This window comes from Bactrocera tryoni, chromosome 4, assembly GCF_016617805.1.
Source record: "Bactrocera tryoni isolate S06 chromosome 4, CSIRO_BtryS06_freeze2, whole genome shotgun sequence".
Taxonomy (NCBI): Eukaryota; Metazoa; Arthropoda; class Insecta; order Diptera; family Tephritidae; genus Bactrocera; species Bactrocera tryoni.
In genome coordinates, this window is record NC_052502.1 from 67,152,351 (window position 1) to 67,172,308 (window position 19,958).

General features: G+C 29.2%; 1 protein-coding gene across 7 annotated transcripts in view; it reads right to left on the reverse strand.

Moving 5' to 3' along the window:
• The window catches only part of LOC120773478 (guanylate kinase), a 173,134-nt gene that overhangs the window by 12,998 nt on the left and 140,178 nt on the right, over positions 1-19,958 (reverse strand). The window contains exons 1-2 of one of the 7 annotated variants that reach the window (XM_040102404.1): positions 14,119-14,274; positions 7,771-7,818 (exon numbers count right to left, since the gene is read on the reverse strand). The exons of the other annotated variants lie outside the window; for them this stretch is intronic. The gene's annotated coding sequence lies outside the window, so the exon portion shown is untranslated. Of the gene's footprint in view, positions 1-7,770; positions 7,819-14,118; positions 14,275-19,958 lie in introns of those variants that run through there. 7 annotated transcript variants of the gene reach the window in all.

The window sequence follows — 19,958 nt, forward strand, 5'->3', positions numbered from 1 at the left end:
AGAAATTAACTACATTTTATTAATTACTAAAAATTTTATAAAAATGTAATTTTTTTGGCAACATTTCTTTATTATAAATTAGAACATTTAAAAGAAAAACTTTTTCGAATATTGCAAACTTTTTTCTACTCAGTTTGTCAGTTAAATTTTTGTTAATATTTATTTCAAAAATTCTCTAAAAATTTTCTTTTTGTTAATTTAATAACAAAAAAAAATAATATTCTTTTAATTTTCTTAAAATAAATTTTTAATAATTAAAAAAACTGTGTTTGTTTTTTTTAATAAATTTTCTAAAATATTGTTTTCATTATCTGAAATATTTTATAATTTATTTAAAAAATAAATTTTAAGAGATTTTTCAGCTCATTTAAAAAAATTATTTTCAGGGAATTAAAAAGATTTTTTTTTCATTAAATTAACAAATGTTTTTCAAAAATTCTTTAAAAATAATTTTTTGGTTAATTTTATAAAAAAAATTAATTTTCATTTAATTCTCTAAAGATAAGTTTTTTGTTAATTTAATGAAAAAAAAAAAAATAATTTTCTTCTAATTTTCTTAAAATAAATTTTTAATAATTAAAAAAAGTGTTTGTTTTTTTTAATAAATTTTCTAAAATATTGTTTTCGTTATCTGGAATATTTTATAATTTATTTAAAAACTAAATTTTAAGGGATTTCTCAGCTCATTTAAAAAAATTTATTTTCAGGGAATTAAAAAGAATTTTTTTTTCATTAAATTAACAAATGTTTTTCAAAAATTCTTTAAAAATCATTTTTTGGTTAATTTTATAAACAAAAAAATTCTTTTAATTCTCTAAAAAATAAATTTTTACTAGTTTTCTAAAAAAATATATTTTTTTTTCGCTCAAAATCAAAAAAAATATTTAAAAAAAATATTTTTAGAGAATTTTTTAAAAATTTGGTTAATTTTATAAAAAAAAAATAATTTTCTTTTAATTCTCTTAAAATAAATTTTTGCTAGTTTTCTAAAAAAAAATATTTTTTTTTTCGCTCAAAATCAAAAAAATAGTAAAAAAAAAATATTTTTAGAGAATTTTTTAAAAATTTGGTTAATTTTATAAAAAAAATATTTCTTTTAATTCTCTAAAATAAATTTTTACTAGTTTTCTAAAAAAATATTTTTTTTCGCTAAAAATCAAAAAAAATTAAAAAAAAACAAAATATTTGTAGAGAATTTTTTAGAAATAGCTTTTTGCAGAGAAAAAAAATTCTCATTTTGGTTTTACTTTTGCAACATTTGGCTATGTTTCATTTTTTTGCTGCAACAAATCTCAAAAACAACATGTATAAACAGGCTTTTTGGAAGTGCGATTGATGTAAGCTTAACTTATATAACCCGATTTAAGCTAAAAATAAACAATAACAAAAGTGGCCGCGAAAGAAGAAGAAGCAGCATCAGCAGTGGTGGAACTCTCGCAAAACTTGGTCAGAATGCAAGCAAGCATTTTCTTCGTATGCGTGCATGCACTGGTCACGACAATGTGTGCGCTGGCGCGTGCATTTCTAGTTGTTTCGCCACTTCCATAGCGCTAATTTCCTTACCGGTTCCACGCGCTGTGGCGCAACGAGCGTTGTGTGTCAGATCGAACGTTTGACTGCTCGGCGGAACAGGTTGGCGCTTACTATGTTCTTGGGTGCTTCGCTTGACACTCGTTTGACCGGTGCTGCGAAAATGTATGTTAATGTTGGCCATGGTTATGTGGAAATTATATAACTTTTGTGCAGAGTTAGGCTTTTTTGTTTTTATTTTTTTATGTTTTTCTTTTGGTGATTCGTTACTGTGGCACTGTGGCAAGTAACAGGATAGAAAAGGCAGTAAAGAAACATCAAGCAGATACAGGGTGCTTTCCACTTCAAATCGATTGAGAGCAACAAAATGGTATAGCGAAACAAAATTTGATTCCGCAACGAAATATCGTCATGTTCGCAGCATGCCCAGGAACCGTCGCAATAATAATGGCTAAAGCGTGTTCATAATTTTCTTTTACTGCTCAGTGTGATTCCTGGATCTTTTAAGACAAAATAAATTTTGTGAGGTTGCCACCTTTTTGGAATTTTTCGGTAAACAAATTTAAAGTTTAAAAATTAAACACTAAAATAATTTTATTTTACTATTCATTAATATGCATGAATGTATTAAAACAAAATAAATTTTTAGATGTTGCCACCTTTTTAAAATTTTTCGGTAAAAAAAATTTTGAGTTTAAAAGCTAAACACTAAAATAATTTTTTTTTACTATTCAGTTTTATGCTTGAATGTTTTAAAACAAAATAAATTTTTAGATGTTGCCACCTTTTTGAAAATTTTTCGGTAAAAAATTTTTGAGTTTAAAAGTTAAACACTAAAATAATTTTATTTTACTATTCAGTTTGATGCTTGGATATTTTAAAACAAAATAAATTTTTAGATGTTGCCACCTTTTTAAAAAATTTCGGTAAAAAAATTTTAAGTTTAAAAGTTAAACACTAAAATAATTTTATTTTACTACTCAGTTTTATGCTTGAATGTTTTAAAACAAAATAAATTTTTAGATGTTGCCACCTTTTTAAAGTTTTTCGGTAAAAAAATTTTTGAGCTTAAAAGTAAACAGCAAACGTGTGCGAAAGTTAAGAGCTGAGTTTTGATATAATTTTTGAAAAGAGCTGCCACCTTTTCAATTGACTTAATAAAATTCAATATACTATATATAGCTATACTACAATATAGGCACACAACTTAGGAACTTAACATAAAGCTAATACTTTAAAATATTTTTTACATTTAAGGAGAGTTGCCATTTAAAAAGTTGCCAAAACACAACTAAATAGATTAAGATGACTTGCAGCTGAAAATATTAAAAAAAAATAAAAGAAAATAAAGGGATAAAAAATTTAAATTTTTGTGTAAAAAAATTATAAAATGAAGAAAGACTGCATTATGAATATAATTTGTAGAAAACTTTTGATTCAAAACCGTTAAACTTTAGTCAAATTAAACCATAATTATTACTTGACCTTGATACTACGAAAATGATACTACATACATAGATCTCAACTTAAGAATGTTGTTTCTTTTAGAAAGTTGCTTCTCTTTGGCTACTTCAAGTGGAATTCACGATATACTCTCCACTTGACGACATCCGAACTTCATCAATTCATCACACTAAAAGCTGCAATTAAACAATACAGTAAGTTGGGTTCGGCTGGAAATGCATACCATAGTAAGCACATACTGAGGCTACTATGGTGTGAGGTCTATTGTGAGACCGTCCATTTATAAGAAAACTGGCATATACAGTATTATTTATAAAGAGAAGGAAGACAGGAAGGAAGGAAGAGACAGAATAATAGTAGGTTACCAGAACTCTTTCTCCAAAAATCTGAAGTATTACCAAGCGTTCTCATTGAACAATTTAATGAACTCTAAATTAAGCGCGACCAAACAATAATTTAGTTTAAATATTCGCTAAAAAGGTTTGTATGTTCATAAACAACAACAAAAGATAATTCTTAAGGTGAGAAAAAGAAAATTATTTGTATGATTAACTGTGTTTTACCGGGTAGTGTTTAAAACTTTCGAACACCAAAATTTGTAAAAAAATCGAGTTTGTGGCAACTGGCGACGCTGCTGAAGATTTAGCTAGTATGCCGCCCATTATGTTCCAGGGAGATGAATTCGTGCGATTTGACCAGCTATCAGAGCCGTGTATAGTGGCAGCAATGGCGACAAACCTCAACCAAAGGACGGTGGTCCCATAGACTAATCCCGAACATTCATTCGTGATGAATAGATAACATAGGGACTTATTCTTCCATCTAACCCATATACTGAATGAATATGGATGCTTTAGAAGCTATCTGTTGCGACTCTATAGCGATCTTAGTACTGTACTATCAGACGTGTACAGAGTGCATAGAAGACTCTGAGCACGTATTTTGTCTATGCCCTTGTTTTTTAAATGTAAAGGCAAAGTTAAAAACTTCACTTGACGATACATTTTCGGTGGAAAATTTGATACAACTCATGTGTCAGTACTCTGGTAAATAAAAAGCTGTCATCGAAGCGTCACCTCTAAAACTAAGACATATGGATAGTAGGGAGCATATTAGGTGTCAGTCAGTCCGTATGATAGGTGAGACTTCTCTTCTTTCTCTTTTCCATGAAGAATTATTTAATTCGCTGGTTCCTTAAGAGAGACATGAGTTGGGAGTAGGTTGGGTTAGCGGCTTAAAGTTCCGCAATCCGGCTTTCGATGCTTCTTACTGTTATAACAAAACACTTAAACTGGCGCAGTTGAACTAACTTTACTTAATAAAACAGTTTTCACAGCATTTTTAATATACAGTCTCAACAAGATTTTTTTCAGAGAAACCATAAATTTCCATCTGGTTTTTTGTACAGAACTCATATAACATTATTGATAGCACCGGCTATGAGTGCAAAGAAAAGGAAGAGTCAGTATCTATATGGTCAAGTTCATGTAATCAGTGAGAATAAAGACCAAAAATCTGTCAATAAGTCTTTGATAAAAATAAGTTAGAATTAGAATAATTTGGTCTGTTTTACAACAACAATAGCAACAAGAAATATTTTTCACTGCCAAGGCTTCAAAACTAATATCTACAAATTATGCCCCAAAAATTACAAAATGTTTAAGTAAAGCAAAAAGCTTAGAAGCTTTATTTATTTACTTTTTTTTTTGCTTTTCATTGCGTTGTACGCTGCACTTCCTCTGCCACACAGAAACAATAAAAATAATATTTTACTTATTTTTTCACCTTACGCTCAGCTCAAGTAGGTCTATGGCCAAGTACCTGCCGCTAAACCTCGCTGCGCCTCCCTGCCATTGGAGCGCAAAAATATGGGTTAAAGCGCATTCAGTTGCTGGCGGTCACACGCTGCCATCCGCGCTATGCTTTGCAAGAATTTTATTATTATTGGTCAGTGTGTGCATTTGGCTTGTCATTGTTTTTGCTATTGTTGTTGTGCATTGCGGAAATGTGGGAAATATGTATAAGTATGTATGTGACTATGCCGGCATTCTTATGCCAGATACCGTTAGCATATATTGTGCTATAAATGGCAACAAAATAGTCGCTTGACTGGCAACTTTGTAGGTAAGAATGTATGTGAATAGTTGTATATATATTTAATTGTGTGTGTGTATCATGGCAAGGCAGAGAACAGAAAACTGAGAGACCCAAACGCGTTAGCTGTCGTTAATTACATAGTGTGTATGGTATGTATGTTTGTATATATGTTTGAATAAATTATATGGTAAACACTTTACTGTTGCGCTTGGCACTTACTTTAAGGCAAGTAATGGCATATATTTCTTTTAATTTCTTCTAAAAAAATGCAAACCGTTTATTAAATTCACACACTTATTTTTTATTGGTGAATGTAATTTTGCGCATTTTTATAGGAAAAAAACGTAACTAAGTATAGCTATTAGTTTGATAGTGGCTTTTAATTAAGTTTAGTTAAATTTCGTGCGAAATTACGGTGAAAATTATATGCATGCGTATTTAATGCTTCATTTTTCAGTCATTTAACTTTGTGACGCTCTCGAGTTGACCAACAATTGACTTTGGTACAATAATGTTAAGTTCACAGCTTGGCATAAATTACTTTATTTAGTATATATTACGTAATTTCTGATGAATTATTTTATTTGGCATACGCTAAATAACTGCGTTTCACATAAATTACTTTATTTTTCAGAAATTACTTAATTTCGTATTAATGACTTCAATTAAATTGCATGCTTAAGTTACTTGATTTGCTATAAATTACTCCGTTTTGATATCAGCGTAAAAGGACTTTGCGACTACAAGTAATTTATGACAGAGTATTTAGTCTAAAATGTTGAAAGCAAAAACTATGCTGATATCAAAGAAGAGAGCAAAATTTTAAGATTCATTGTCACCTTGCCAGCTTTTAATCTTTTTTGTTCAATTGAAATAATGTAATAAATAAAATACTACCAAAGAAGTTTTAAATTATGAAATTTTAAACAGTTTTACCAAAATTATTTTTTAAGTAGGGTTGCCACCTTTTCTTATTCAATTAAAATAATGTAATAAATTAAAAATTACCGAACAAGTCTCAAAATAGCAAAAAATAAAATTGTAAGCCAAAATTTATTTCCAAATAGGGTTGCCACCTAATTAAAAATCGAAGTGTAGGTACAAACTTATTGCATTGAAATTGTGAAATATGAAACAGTTTTAACAAAATTATTTTTTAAGTAGGGTTGCCACCTTTTCTCAGTCAATTAAAATAATACAATAAATCAAATATTACCAAAGAAGTCTACAAAAATGAAAGTTTAAACAAGCTTAAGTAAAAATTAATTATTAGGTGGGGTGCCACCTTTTCAATTAAAATAATGTAATAAATTAAAAATTACCGAACAAGTCTCAAAATAGCAAAAAATAAAATTGTAAGCCAAAATTTATTTCCAAATAGGGTTGCCACCTAATTAAAAATCGAAGTGTAGCAAAATTAGGTACAAACTTATTGCATTATAGAAAATTGCATTATAGAAATTAAACTGAAACTGTCAAGAAATTTTTAAATTTTTATTGATTATGAAAAAGAAATAAATTTTCAATGATGCAAATTTTTTCGACAAAATCGATAAAATATATAAAGATTACATTATAATACTTATGTTTATGGACTTCGCTCTTAAAAACTGCACATGGAAAAGTAATTTATTAGGTACTTTTAGAATATTTTTAATCCAAGATGTTTATAAGAATAAAATATGCTGATATTAAAAACAGCTCAAAAATTTTGGGTAGAGTTGCCAACTTTTCGATTTTTTTAATTTTTTAAAAATGTTACAAATTAAATTTTATAATAGCAGCCTCAAATAAAAAAATAAGCAGTCTTAATTCAAAATTAATTTTTAAGGATGTTGCCACCTAGTTGAAATTCGAAGTATAGAAAAAAGCATAGAAATATTGCATAGTATTTATCAAGTGAAAATTGTCTGTAAAATTTTTCAATTTTGTATGAAACAAATTTTTAGCGACAAAATTGGTAAATGATAGATTTGGAATAGAGTTACCAACTCAATTATATTTCTAAGAAAGAAAAATAATGAAAATAGTAAAATAAATGTGAAAAATAAACTTGGTAAGATGTACAAAGATTACCCAATATAAAATTGATGTTGCATATTTTCTAGTAGAGTTACCACCAGTTTAAAAATTTAAAAAAAGAAAAATTATCAAAAAAAAACTTTGTTAAAAACATGTATACAGATAAATCTGATAAACTAAATTTGCTAAACTAAAATTAGTTATATCAAACTGAAGAAGTAAACATTTTTGAGCAGCGTTACCACCAGCTTTAAAATTTTCAGTAAGAAAATTATTTCAAAAACGTAAATATTGAAATTCATATAACAAACTGAAAAGGTTTGAGAAAGCTTACTCATGGAAATATTTTTTGGAAGGGCCAACGTTGAAAAATTATTTTAATTTCAATAAATAAAATTTAAATTCAATAAAATTGGTTAGAAAATGGTTTATGGTATAATAAATTGGTATAACAATTTAGTTAATGTCCAATGAATAACAAGCTGAAGAGTTTTATGAATTTTATTTTTTGACTTTGAATTTGTTGAAATTTCCAAGCGTTTTCAAGCTTTAATTCCATTGAATGGTAAAACATAAATATCAAATTATATGTATATTTTCGATTTTTTCAACATTTTATATATCCAATCTCACCATTTGTTTTATAAATTTACTTACGAAATAAGATTTTGGCGTTTGATTTTATAAAGAAAGACATTCACATACCTGCAAAGAGAAAGTCAATATTATCTGTATTAGTCAATATTTTAAATTTCAAATATTAAATAAAAAATATAAGAAATTATTTTTAATTTTCATTTTTGAAAAAAATCACAACTGTCCCATTCTCTTTCCTACTTTTAAGAGTTCACTAAATTGCATTTAAGTTTTAGAGAATTTGCTACTATTAGTAGCAAATCTGAATCATTAGTCTCAAGAACTATTCTTGTAAATGAACTTGTGGCACATAAATTACAAGAGTTATTGTTGGGGCACATGTTATAATATTTCTTAATCAATAATGGGCATATATAACCATAATTTATGCATAATTTTTTCTTATATTTTGACTAAAAAAAATAAATATTTTTAACATTCATGGTTATTATAATATATTTGGTACTATAGATCTGTTAGAGCGGCTTTTAAAATTTTATTTTCTAATAAAAAGTAGGCCAAAAAAAATTGTCTCTAAATATTTCGAAAGGAGCAATAACGTAATTGCATTATTTGTTTTTGCTGTAGCTCTACTTGTGGAAGGCAGTTGAGATTTTTTCAGAACATTTATAATTAACTATTTCATAATTGTTCTTGCTAAATAGTGATTTTCTTGCCATCATGAGAATTATGATTATTGAACTTGTGAAACACATCTATTACGAATGTAAGGATTCGTCAGATTTTCATAACCGAACTTGTGAAATACTACTTACATTCTACAAATAAATTTTCGAAAATTGAACTTGTGAAACACAACGTCACACAACGTTTTTTACACAACTGAACTTGTGAAACGCTAACTTACATTCTATAACTAAATTTTCGACATTTGAACTTGTGAAACATATCTTAAAATTGATTTTATTTGGTATATTTTTATAAATGCTGAAATTCATAACGACTCATAATTTGTTTATTTTCGAAATAATATAACTTTAAGCCTCATAAGTTTGAAGCCTGCTACAAATATCACAGCTATTAACCAGTTTACTTCCATTAAATGCTTTTATTTCATACTAGATGTCTTTATTTTATGTATTATATTAGAAACCTTTTCCACAAATCCGCCCACATAGCTGTACTTTATGAAATTTCTAAAGGTTGGATAAATATCTAATCCATAAAGCGTGTGACTGAGCCCTGAGTGGGGAGTATGAAATACTTGTATTATCTACTTGCTCTGTTCAAAATTAGTTACTGGGCGTGGCACTGCTTACTTTTGAAAGAAGCATGTTGCATAAATTACAGGGTGTTTCGGAATACGCTTTTCGAAATATTTTTTCATAGCTCCATTGGCACAAATTATCAAAAGCAATTTACTGTTGTATTGAGAATATTTCCTGTACTTTCAAAGCACTTAATAAAAAAAAAGAATCAATAACAACAACAACATGATTAAAGCGCTATTCTTTGCGTGCCGCTCATTTAAATGTTTTATTGTTGTTTAATTAACTCATTATGAAGCATGAAATAGCTTCAGCTATGCTGTACATACATACATATATTAGTAGGAGCAACAAAGACTTAAGCGACGAACTCGCTTTGCACTTCACGACACAGATCGCTTTACAGCAGGAAGAAATGCCGTAATAATGCCACTTTTATTGCTGCAACATAAGCAATAGGTGGCGGTTTAACAAAAGAATTTTCTAATTCTAATTATACTAGCAACAACAAAAACAACTAGTTTGAAAGCGTTAAAGAAAAGCGCTGCCGTCGTTAAGCTGGCATTTGAATAATTATGCAATCGCATGCTGTGGCACACGCCAACCCAAGCAAAGATGATAACCTGCCTGAGCGGGAAATCAACGTGGGTAATAAAATGTCTGCTGACACTGAAAAATAAAGCAGCAAAAAGTGCTGCAAAGAAAAGCTGGTGAAATGTAAGCGAGTGTGTGTGTGCAAGTGTTTGGGCATTGGAGCGGCACCTGGTACAATGGCACTTGTTTTTGTTGGCACTTTTATGCACACACATCTTTTTGTGTGCATGTATGTGTATCATATGTGCTGATTAACACCACAATACCATATTAATAGCGCAGCGCAGCGGTAGAACCGGCTCGCAAGCCGCTGGTCCATATGTCGCGTTGAAAAGCAGGAAGAGGAAGCAATTTGAGAGCGCTATAAGCTAAAAACAAACAAAAAAATCAAAACGAAAATATAAAAAATGAAATTTTGACTTGACTTGCTTTCCACATAAATTTTTCGCTGAAAAGTGTTCATGTGTGCAGGTGCCTCATATATGCCAAGTGGGCATGTGACATATTTACATAGCAGCAAAATCACTTGTTGTTGTTGCCTGCACATGCATTAGCATAACTAATTTTGCTTTTACTTGGCACTTTTGCCGAAATCTTTCGCGCGTTGCAGTGACAGTTTGTCGTATGCGTGTGAGGGTTGAGATGTTGATGTTGTTGCGTGGGTTTGAGAGTGTGTCAGGGTGGCGCAACTCGAGCACTGGGCCAACTTGTGCGAACTGGATGCGATGACGTTGGTTTCCTCGTTCGAAATTGGGGCAATTTGCAAAGTGTTTAGTCAGTAGACGACGTGTTAGGTAAGAAGTTAATGGAAAGTTTGTTTGTGGAAAGTGCGAGGAAGCAAAAGCGGGCGCATTAATGATTTATATAACTTACTTGCAAATCAGAAAATTAGCATAACGAAAAAGTATGAAAAACATAGATAATTTAGTTAAATACCAGAATATGAATAAAACCTTTTTGTTTGAAAAAAAAAAAAATATTTTGGAAAACTGACTGAAATTAAAACAATACAATTATATGAAAATTTAAGCTTAATCAAAACAAAAATACACAGTAAAATTATAATAATAAAAATATATATATATATGTACATATGAAAAACTACATGAATTGAAAGAAAAAAAAAATATTTACAAAAAATGTTTATTATAGTTTTTTGTTTGCTCCTTCTATTTTGAGAAGAATTTTTCTTCCGTGAATATATCGCATGAAAATAATAAAACTCACAAAAATATAAATTTTTCACGATTTTGTGGCATTCAGATATGCTTTGTAGCTATGCACTTCTAAACGAAGTGATTCGGTTTGGCTGTTCCGGAATTCGAATATTTTTGATACTTTGAAAGGCAGCAAAACCCTGTGCTGCCTAACAAATGAACATTGATGGACATAAAAGCTTATATATTTATATATTATTATTTCTATTTTGAAGACAATTTCATAGCAAGACGTTTGTGAAGTCATCTCTATACTTCCGCGACGTATTGTGCAGTCTTCTATGAGATCAGCGAATTTAGATTCAGAAATTTTTATACAAAAGTAGGATTAGAGTAGTTCACTTACTACTCTAATCCTACTTTTGTGTACACAAAATCAAAAAGGTTTTTATGCAGGCAGTCAAATTTAAGAACTTTAAAAGCTCTTAAGAACAAATATTGTTTTTGTTTTTATACATAAAAATATATTTATTTCTTTTATTTTTTAATATTTTTTTTATATTTAAGAAAATGTGTGTAAAAAATTAACTGCAAAAAATAATCTATTTAAAAAAATATTAAAATAAATATTAATTTTTTTAATTGTAAATTTTAAATAAAAAATATTACTTGAAATAAAAATATTAAATTTACAACTAAAAATATTTATTTTTTTTTTTAATATTTTTTATATTTAAGAAAATGTAAAAGAAATTATAAAAAAATCTATTTAAAAAAAATATAAGGAAAAATTAAAAAGAAATATTTATTTTTTTTTTTGTAAATTATAAATAAAAATATTAAAATAAAAATTTAAACAAAAATATTTATTTTGTATAATTTTTTTGAATATTTTTATATTTAACAAAAATATAGTTTTCTAAATTAAAAAAATATAAATAAAAATATTAAAACGAAAATAAAACAAAATATAATATTTATTTATGTAAATTATAAATAAAAAATATTAATTTATTTTTTATTTGTTTTTTCTTAATTTCTTTTAACATTTGAAAGCGTTGATTACTTTTATATACAAGCTTAAAAATTATCGCGAAAAATGGTGAATTTTCTTATACAGCGCGTGACAAAACTAAAGCACGGAATCAATTAAATGTTTTTTTTTAATATTTGCTATTAATTGTTGTCAATTTTTTTTTTACATATTTCTATATACTTTATTTTTAACTTTTTAGATTAAAATTTTTTTTAAATTAATTTGAAAACTCTCACTTTTTAAAGAAAATTTACAGGGATTTCAAAGTCTCTCGTGAAAAAATTGATAATTTTTTTTAATTTTTTATAAATAAAAATATTAAAATTAAAAAAAATATACTATAAAAATATTTTAAAAAAATACTAAAATTAAAAAAAATAAACATTAAAAAGATTTTAAAAATTATAGAAAAATTATATTTTTTACTTATAAAGTATAAATAAAAAACAATAAATTAACAAAGAAAATATTAATCAATTTATTTGCTTTTAGTTTATAAAGTATAAATAAAAAACTTTAAATTAACAAAGAAAATATTAATCAATTTATTTGCTTTTAATTGTTTTTTTTTTATAATATTTCAAGGCACTGGATATTCATTTTTCTTTTTAAATTAGTAAAATGTATACAAAATAACTTCATGTATGAAAAATTTCAAATTTTGGTGTGACAATATTAAAACACGAAAGTTTTTTTATTTGTTTTATTCTTTTTTTTAATTTTCGTTTATTTTTTTTAATTTTTGATTATTTTTTTTTTTTTTTTTAATTTTCTTAATTTTTTTTAAGTTTTCTTAGTTTTTTTTAATTTTCTTAATTTTTTTTTTTAATTTTCTTAATTTTTAATTTTTCTTAGTTTTAAATTTTAATTTTTTTTTAATTCTCCTTAATTTTTAATAATTTTTTTTGTATTAATTTTAATTTAATTTGAATTAATAATTTAATAATTTAATTTGTCTTTAATTAAAATACTTTTTTTTCATAATTTTATATATTTTATTTTTAACTTTTTTACATTGAAATTTTGTTAAATTCATTATTTGAAAATTGTAGCCTTTTATAAAAAATTAACAGGAACTTATCCTGGCAATTAATTTCTTTTGTCAAGAAGTGATTATTGTTTTTAATTAATTGTATATTATTTTTTTCAACTTTTATTACTTTTTAATACCAATTTATTTTAATTTTTTTTTTTTAATTATTATTTTTAATTTTTCTTTCAATTTGTTAATTGAAACTGTTTTTATTTATTTCTTTTCTCCCCACTGGCAAGGCTATTCTGCAGCATTAAGTTGTTGCTGCTTTCGCGTGTCTTAAGCAATTATGTTACTTCCTCACTAAATAAGAGAAAACTTAAATTGAAATAACAACAATACTTTCATGTTTTGTTTTGCTTTCCAAAGTACTTGTAAGTCAGAAATATATTAGAAAAACAAATTCGAGCAAGAAATTTATGCGATCTTCGTGCAAAACGGCAATAAATTTGTTTAGAAATTTAATAACCATTAATAATTCAAAATCAAACATTAATAACATTTTGAAAAGCAACATGCAACATTATGAACACTTGTATGCAACAACGCATGCAGGTAATATAAAATAACAACATAAAAAATAACTAAAATAAACAAATTAAATTTCACTTTCAAGAATAATTTTCACATTTTCACTTTTCGCTAATTTCTCGTAACAAGCCACAAATTTTCAATGAACATAAAATAAATCAAAGCGCTAATAATTACTTGTTGTTGTTATTGGTTTTTTCGATTTATAATTACATTATTTTATTTTTGTTTTTGTAATTTTCATAATTTATTTCGTTGCTGCGTCATTTATTAGAAAGTAAATGACAATTATTGCCTGAGTTCATGTGCATAAGTCTTGTGTTTGACATTTTCAAAGAAAAAACGACGAAATTTTATGAAAACTAACGACGTGCGCTGAATTTCTGAGCGCCTAGTATCGGTTTGAAGGTGAAAAAATGTAAATTTCAACACTCATAGCCAGTGGCTGAGCGATATTCACATTTAAAATGCAGGCGAATTTGCGACATTCACTTTTAAACTGAGGCGCTCCTCATAATTGTTGACTCAAATACCAATACCAAAAACACAAAAAAAAAAAACACCAAAAATAATGTTAATGCGGCTTAGTGGGTTAAGAATGTTTGGCATACTAATTTATGCGCGCCAACAACAGCAAGTGCCTGTCAACGGTAAGGGAAAGTGTTTGCGTTTGAAGTGTGCCGCTTATTGGCTGATTTCATGGCGAAATTAAAAAATTATAAATATACAGCATATTATTAATTAATAATAATTTAAAATACAAATATGTGAATAGTTTTCACTTATGACCACTGTTTTAGCTATTCGCGGCACTGTTTTTGTTATTCGCGCGTACGATCAAGTCAAGTGTGCTCTTCAATTTCTTTTAATATACATATGTACGTGCACTCCAGGCTGTGGCAATTCATCGGCACCACGCGGTATATCAATTTACTCGAAATTATCTACAACAATATTTTAAAAACATAAATAATTTATCACATAAACATTTCGAAATTTTAAATAATAACAAAAAATAATACCAAATTAACAAACACACAATTAATTTCTGTGCAAAAATCCTACTCCGCACATCTAATGTGGTTATCAGCTGTTTCTGTCAGACGGCAAACCAGCTGTCTACACAGAGTTGTACTATAGGTCGCCACGGACACTACATTATCTGCACGTACAGTCGGTAAAGCAGTTCGTAAGGCAGTTTCTTTCAATCAGCGTAACAACAATTTCATGAGATCGTGATGTACATAAGTACATACAAACTACGCCACGCGGTGGGAGAACATAATGCAACCAAATATGCAAGTATGTATGCTCGAACGCATTCAGAAAATAGAAACATTGAACAATGAATTAAAAAATTAAAAAGCGACACTTAAACTTCAAAATGAAAACCGAAAGAAATCGCTAACCAAATATACAAATGAAAAGTCTTCTTCTCCATCAAAATCGACCTTTGTAGCCGAAACAGACGAAGAAGAGTTGAAAAAAGAAACAAATATCTAATCTTAAATTAGATTTTAGATCTCATAAAAAAAAGAGAAAACTATGTAAAAAAGGTAAATCATGCGATTTCCTCACTATAAAACAGAACTAAACAATTTAACTAAGATTCTCAGCACCAAAATAAAGTTATTTACAAATCAAAATATTTCTAATTATATTGAGAAATTAACGCCAAACAAACGTACGGATTATTCACTTTGGAGAGCTGTAAAAATACAAGGAAACAAATATTGTCGAATACACCCCTCAGAAAGCCAAACGGATCCTGGGCCAAAAGCGACGAAGAAAAAGCGGAAGTTTTTTCAGAGAAACTAACTAAAAAGTTTAGTTCCTTTGTTTCCCATGGAACTTTACCGCAGCTGTAAGGATCGCAATACGTAGGAGAAATCCAACCAACAACAATTACAGAAGTGGAAAATATCATTGAAAGTAGATTTAAACCAAGAAAAGCTCCCGGTTTCGACTTGGTGACTGCTGCTGTACTAAAAAAGCTAACGCGAAAAGCATTAGAAAAACTTACATTGATACAAAACGCTTGCTTAAATCTCAGATACGTCCCATTGCCATGGAAGGTATCTGAAATCACATGGTACAAAAACCCGGAAAAAGCGCCCAGGAGGCCTCGTCATATCGTCCAATCTTACTGTTGCCCATTTTGTCCAAACTACTTGAAGTTGTAATTATAAGAAGACTTCAGCACATAACTGAAGAAAAGGGCCTTATGCCAATTCATCAATTTGGATTTAAATCGCAAAATTCCACAATCGATCAAGTTCAACGAATAACAGATATAATAGAAGATGGAAAAAAGCAAAATTGCGCAGCTGCTTTTATTGACGTATGCCATGGCTTACTTCATAAATTAAGACTTCTTTTTCCATAGCATCTAACTGAACTACTTGCCTCTTACCTGAGCAAGCGCTACTTCAGAATCATGCAGGGACCATCATATACTACGTTACAGCCAATAAAAACAGTTGTAGTCTAAGGAAGTGTCCTGGGACCACTTTTGTTTACTAGCGATATGCCTACGTGGCCAAACTGCACAATCGCCACATTTGCAGAAGATACCTGCATCATTACTACCGGTAAAAATGAAGCTGAGTCGTCGAACAGAGTGAAGTTTCAATCAACCTAATTGTAGAATGGACACAAAAATGGAACATTACTTTAAACGAGTTGAAGTCCAAACATATAAACTAAAAAAAGTGCTACGTACATATATCCTCTTATATATTGGGTAATCCCGTACTCCACCAAGGCGAAATATCTTGCTTTGACGCTGAATGCAAAGTTAAAGTGGAAGGAGCATATACAAAGAAAAGTTGCAGAACTAAAACTAAAATAACCAAAATTTTAACTCTTTTACTTCCAGTCGAGAATTTCCAGATGTTTTATTTTAAAGTTTTAGGAATCTACAAAATTGTTCGACAGTATAGTTGTAGGTTCTGAAAGAATTTATATGCAAGAACTTTAAAGCTAGACAGCTTTTATAAGCTTCTTTTACATTTGAGGAAAAATCACAGATTAGTTAAAATCATTCCAAAAATGGTGGAATAAAGAAAGTTTAATCTGTGCAATCCTTTTATTCGCGTTTGGTTGTAATGTTTTGATTATGTTTTTGTTTAAGAAGTTAAATTTATTTTTTTAGAACTAGAATTTCGTAGACAGAGCTTTAGGAGCTTTTCTATATGATCGATATTAAAAAAACGAAAGCATTGGCCTTGAATCGTTTTATGATACAGAAAAACTAACAAAATTTCTCAAAAAAAAAAAAACAAAATTTAGCATTTGTCTATAATTTAGACCTACTATAACTTGGTCCTATACTCTACTAACAACACGCAAAATTAGCACATTTTTGTTACACAATGTACTATACTAAATATTTCCCGCCACATTTTCCAGCTACCTTTCGAGGTACTCCTCATAGATACGAGTACAAAGCACACTTTATGCGGACGTAATTGGCATACCTGTGGTTCGTGTCATTACCAACGTCATTCGTTTATGCTTCGCCACATTTTTGTAGTGATTTCGAATGCACCTAACGGTGTTTATGCTTTTGATTATTGACTTTTTGTTGTTTGGTTTTTCCTTATGAAAACTCTTTTGGCTATCTCATAGCGCAATCACTCGATGTGTGCAAAATACTTTATTGCAAATTAATTATTATGAATGTGGGGCGGATGTAAGAGTGTGAGCTTTCTTTGCTTGCGGGTTTTGTTGTAGACGGAAGTTGCTTATGGGGAATCATATACAAAAAATGTTGATTGTTTTTTTACTGAAATTTTTTGTTTTTGCTTCGATGCTGTTTTCGAAATACCAAACCAACACTAAGTAGAAGAGATCAAGACTTATTCGCACGAAGCTTATTTGACTAGTTTTGGAACTCTTGAAAATGTTGTTTGTAGAAAATGATAAACTTAAAAATATGTATGATCTTCAATTCACAAAGAGCGACCACGCTTTTAAATTTTCTCGAAAACTATCAAAAAATCATTTAGTGTTACTTGGAAGACCTCACCGTGTAGAGAACTTTAATCTCAGAACATATAATTAAATATTGTAGTATTACTGTAATTTGGGCTGCGCAACTTTGCTGGGAGACTCGAGCTCTTAGCTGCAGACCTTTGAAGATTACTTCGTCGTCAAAGTTTATACTAAATGTAAAGCATATCTGTGAGTAAGATTCTTTACTTCGTAGAATCTCTCAACTAATACTGAGCTATTTTATGATATATTTTTTAAGGCGATTGTGAAAATTTTGTTCTTACATAAGAAATAAGAAAATATAAAAATTTCCGCATATTTAGTTAAGAACTCAACGAAGAAAAGTCTAACAAGTTTTGAAACTGTTCCAAGTGACAGATCTTTTATGATATATGTATCTAACTGGTTTCATGTATTGCACAAACTATTCTTTCAAATATACTGACGTACTTAAACCATTCCTCTTTTGATTTAGAAAGTGCTCACTCGAAGTTTTGAGACACCACACAATCTTTACTAAACAAGCTTCTAGCAACTTAATTTTTGGCTTGGTCGCGATAATATGGGGCTATCGAATAGTTTTGGCGCTTATGTGATCTATTGGCTAAAGACAGTCTCTAATATATATAAGTATTAACTCAGTATTCAGCTCTGAGTTTGGCATAGCTGATCATCTAGTGTATGCATCAGTAGCACTCTTAGATAAACTCCAATGCAGGCACTAAACGTTATTTGAAATTTACTACCAACAGACTTGTTCTGCAAGCAACAGACAGCGAAGCAGTGGCGTAGCTATAACTTCGGGCGCCCGGGGCCAAGGATGTTCTGACACCCCCTTTATCTACCTACCTACAAGTTTCATGAGGTTCGAACAAAAGTGAATTTTTACAAAATATCTTCGATACTAAGTATATAAAATTTAGGAACTAGAAGCCACGCCCCCCCAGATACGCCACTGCAGCGAAGTCAGCAATTGATGGGAATGATAATAGTCATCTGTATGAAGGGACATTCTAAACTACTTAGTAAGTGCCCGTTTCTAACTAATACCACAGATTTTCGAAATCTTATAGATTTCGATATTATCAAATATTCAATATTATGGTTTTTCTAGAGAAGCGAGGGAAAGGGACGAGATGAACAGAGATGTAAGTAAAATCATTTGTGCGAATGGGTCTAAACTAGATAATCGAATGGAAGGTGGTCTTCTCAGAAAAGTTGTATACTAGAATCGACTTTCGTCTTCCAAGCGGAAATCACAGCAATTGGTGTGCTCACAACAAAGATAATATTTATATATACTTGGCTGTATGAACTTTGAAATAACTAAGAGGGTAACTTTTAGTTTTTCATCAAAAATGATGAAAGAATGGCTTGAGCTCTTAAACGATCTATTAGTCACGATAAGCCTGTAATGGGTTCCTTGTTCCAGGCACAACCCTACAATTAGACTACGAAAAAAGGAATACAAGTATTTTAACGGCAAACATAATATAAATATAGTTGAGTCTCAGTGGAAGCATTGCCTAAACTGCTCAACACGCAGGCAAGCGTATTAGAATTCAAAAGGAATTATATAAGAACTCTAGTAGGAGTGCTAATAGATCACTGGCTAATTGGCAGGCATGCCACCAGACTGGCAACATCATACAAAGACAATTGTAGAAGCAGTCAGGAGGTGAAGAGACTATAGAATATCACAGCTTTGTATAATAAAAGAATCGCGACTATCGGTCGAGGATTTCTTGACGGTGTCTTTGAGGTTAAACGCATAAAACCTTTTGCAGTTATTAATGAACTTCATTAGGTGTACAGGATGGTTAAGAGAGGACATAATAGAGTGGAGGAGGTTTGGTGCATGTGGTTTCACAATAAGGCATCTAAAGGTCTTGGTGCATCGTTAGACATCCTTGGCAAAACTGAAAGCTTCAAAGCTTCCAAATTACAAATCATACTTGAGAGGTCATAAAAATCGTGCCGAGTAAAATAGATGATTACGATGTGAATCTGGAGGAACATTTCTAACCAGACTATAATATTGGAATAAAGAAAAAAGATCTTATAGAGTTTTAAAGGAATATTCATAGATATTTTTCTGATTCTAAGTAAAGCTCAGCTTGTTGTCGTTTGTCACGTCATTTTAAATATATACAAATTTCTGAAATAGTTGGAAAATAGTTAGTAATAGAGCTAGAAACTAGAGTGACAGCTCTTGATTATGCTTAAGTCACGGCTATTGCCGATTATCGTTGAAGTAAACCTTATTAAAGCTATCCCTAAAAATCAAGATTTTAAACGGAAAAGGCGTATATAATATTGAATAGAAAAAGTTTAAGTTTGGTGTGCGTTGAAAGTAGCTAACGGTGCTTTTGTTAGTCTTTGAGAGAGCTAAATTTGACTTGACTAAACTAAAGTGAAGTCTTTTCTTTGAGATCGGATTCGAAAGTAAAAGAAATTAACTCACTTAAGGCCAGCTTTCTTCTCTCACATTCTATTGCTCTCTATCTCTCACTTATAACAAGCTTTATAATACGAATCAAAAACTGTGAAAAGCGGTTAGAAACTTATAACATCACAATTTGAGATCCCACCATTTCATATAAAATATTCTGTAAATAAAGTGTAGCCAGATG